Here is a 3,839-nt window from a genome sequence, read left to right on the forward strand (position 1 = left end):
ATTTTTGAAAACTATAAATATAGCAAGACAACAAGTAAATACAAAACTGTATTTGCTAAACTGTTCTGAATAATTTTAACTGAGCAATACAAAGACTTTAAATAATTCTAATATTTAGTTCTTTTAATTTTTAAGTGGAAATTCCTTATTTCGCTGAATTTATAAGAACAATATAAACTGTGAATGTAAAGCTTTTGAACTACTTATATGAACTATCTTTGGTTTCATGAACTCAAACTACTGGTTAGATTAAATCTTTCAACTTCTCTTTGATTTTAGGCTTCTAATGTTTAGTCACTTTTTCCTCTATCTGATTTTAATTTATTTATTTTAAATCAATTGACTGGTCTGTGTATTTGAAATCTTTAACGGTCTGATTTTAACTTATTTATTTGAAATTAATTGGCTGCTCAACTCGAGTATTTTAAATCTTTTAACACTATATACTTTTAGCGCACTTTTCGTTTTTTAATATAAAAAATATTTCTACACCTTTACTTTCGATTGTTTGTATTTATTGTTTCGAACAGTTTTGATTTCTATTTGATATTGATGTAGATATAGCTGACTGGGGTAACGTAGATATTTTTCTATATGGAAATAAAGATTATAAATTCAAAAAATTTTTAACCACAAAATTACAATTGAAAAGGTCATAATAGTAAAGAAAGATGAAGATTTATCTGTCCCTATGCCATATGTCAAATTTTTGTTTTTAATAAATGAAACGAGAGAGGGGGCTTCATTCGGTGTTGTCCCTATACAATTCAACTGTTACATAAAAGACGATGAGTGCCTTTTCGTTAATCAAGTCAAAAGTGATCAAAAAATTTATTTCTTTTGTTTAAAGAGTAGATATCTGTGTTCCGAATATAAGTGTCAAAAGGGTTGATGAAAATATTAAACTCATTCAAGAATGAGGATGAAAGCCACATGGGAAGTGAGTTATATCCTTTCCCGTTCATAAAGCTTTTCATTGGCGACTCGGGGGCGATCAATCAAGTTTGAAACGTCATAAAAGTTTGGAAATAAAAGCTCGCATAACTTGCTATAAATCTTGGAGCCCTTGATCAATAAAAATGAGCTACAAAAGTAAAAGAGATCATAATATAGCTTTGAAAAAGTTCTAATTGATGAACATAGCTTTGTTACTATCTCCCTGTTGAAGAAAATCTTAATATGGTAATAGATAAAGGATAATTTTAAATTGTTCATCATGTGCTTTGTCTTAATATATGTTACCGTCAACGCATCAAATGTGGTATTCTATAGAAAGCCTAATCATTCTAAAGAATATCTAAAACCGATTAGAAAAGTACGAAGTGAGTTATATTTTATTCGTTGTAAGGCAAACGATAAAATGACTAATAAAAAACAGAAGAACTAGGCAATGATTCATGCCTCTCCTTAGCATTCTATTGCAGGACTAATGACTAAGTGATGAAATATTAAACTATTTTATTTTATAATCGCCCGTGAATAGGCGACCTAATTTTAAACTTTCGACCAACAACTCCGTAGCCTTGTAATTTTGAACCCAATCCAGTAGACAAGGGAACTCCTTTAGCAAGAATCGGGAAGTAATTGCCTTCGTGGAGGCCTTTTTGGTGGAACTATCTCGCATTTGCGTTATTTGGAGATCAAAAAACCACGAAAACCTTCCACGGTTAGCCTGACGGCAAGAGGACTCTAAACCATGAGCCGTCTATCACTGACTATATTTTTTACGTGATCACTGTGATCGACGCGAGTCGGGTGTGGAATTCGAATTCCAGCCATCGATGGAATATTAAACTTTAGATATTTCATAAATTGCCCGGTCATTCTGCAGGATGACTATTGACAAATATATAATGTATCAAAAGAATTAATATTTCTCACAATGCCTAGGCATTCTGTATAATAACAAATGAAAAACTGGATAAAATGTGGCACTATAAATATTTCACACATTGACAAGGCATTTAATAGAATGACCAATGAAAAAACGGCAATGAAACGATTATAATTTCACACTTGGCCAAATGATTCTATAGAATGGCAAATGACAAACCAGCAAAATATGAATCAATTAATATTTCTAACACTGTTTAGGTATTCTGTAGAATGAGTAATAAAAAATAGCATAGTATGATAGGATTTACGTTTCACACACTTCCGGGGCATTCTATCAAATGACTAATACGCCTACAGGCAATACTTGCGTGAATTTCTCATATTTTCATAATTTGCCTGAAAAGAATTTGTTCTATTGAATTTTTTGGGAATTCTATATAATAATAAAGAAAATAATATAATAATTATCATATTTCATACTTTCACTATAAACGCCATGCATTCTATGAAATGCCAATCTATATATATATTTCTCTTACACGGCACCAAAAAAAAAGCCTCATTACAACTCCCCGAATGGCAACGTTAGAAAATCGACCAATGATTGCTGCTAAAAATGTCACATGGCAAATGTCACATGAGGTGGCTCAACATATAGCGCTTTTAAAAATGGAAACAAAAACCAGAGTGAGCATTATGAGGTTGTTCAATTCAGATTCATGCCCTAAAAACATGATAATCTAATATATATAATTCTCTTACGAGGCTCCCAAATTTTGGCTGTATTTCTTTTCCGCCGGTGGCAACAGTTTTCATTTTTAAAGAAGTACTTTGTACAACTAAATAAGATTCTTTTCACAGCACTTAAATATTTACTTTATTCTCTTCATATATGCAGAGAACAGTCGGCAAAGAATTCTGTTAGGTCAAAAAACATATCGCTAAAAAAATAACGAATTCTAAAAGAAATAAAAATAAACATCTTAAAAAATAAAAATGCTGTTGCCAGCCATAGAATTTTTTGAAAGTTAACTTAGCAACATAAATCAAAATGACATAGAAGCGCAACTAGATCAAAATTATGATACCTGAGCGCTTGACGTAATAAATCCTTCAATTCTATAAGTGTTGTATCGCCAAATGCCCAGATAATATTGAAATGTACAGGTTTAGAATTTTCTGCAGTGAAAAGTTTTCGGAACTTAAGTATTCAAAAAAGTATACAAAAGCTAGACGTTAAGAACGTATCCAATGAGCGAGCAAAGCAAGCATTGGATTGCGAAGCAATCCGAAATGAACTGCGAAAGCAGTTCCGGGGGTTGGTGAGCGCCAGCGAGCAGGGGGCGAAGCCTCCTAGTATTTTATAAATTGGCAGCAGTATGTATATATCCTTGGCACCAATGTTGGCAAACCTGCACATTTAGGGGTGAAGAATTATTATGAAATGGAAAGGGCAAAAAAATTAAATAATGAGACTATGACTAATCAATACAAAGGAGAATCTCAGCAAATATTGAAATACATCAAAATTAATTTTAACTATCGATTAAAACAAGTGGGAGTTACTACACGGGGAAAAAAATTCGGGTAACGTAACAACATTTCTGGTAATAAAAAAAGTGGAAAAAAAATCTGGTATTTAAAGCGAAATGTACTGTAATTCATTTGGTAATTTTTCCGTTGATGTGGTAACGGTTTACCGAAAATTCGGGTTTTTGAAAATGATAGTTCCTATTACCAAAGATTTAGAAAAAAATACAAAACTTAAAAGTAAATTTAACCGAATAAATGGTTTTTATGCTGTGCTCTAAGAAATCTTAATAAAATCATCAAGTTTGCATTTTATTGCATATTATAATGCTGTATTTCATGGTTACTTAAATCAAAATCATTCGTTTTGGTAAAAAATACTTTCTTACAACCTTTATTGTGTTCCCATAGAGCCAGAAACATTGTAAATATAACCATATATTTCACCAGGAACATGGTAAATGCAACCATAT

The sequence above is a fragment of the Parasteatoda tepidariorum genome, chromosome 3 (genome assembly GCF_043381705.1).
Source record: "Parasteatoda tepidariorum isolate YZ-2023 chromosome 3, CAS_Ptep_4.0, whole genome shotgun sequence".
NCBI lineage: Eukaryota > Metazoa > Arthropoda > Arachnida > Araneae > Theridiidae > Parasteatoda > Parasteatoda tepidariorum.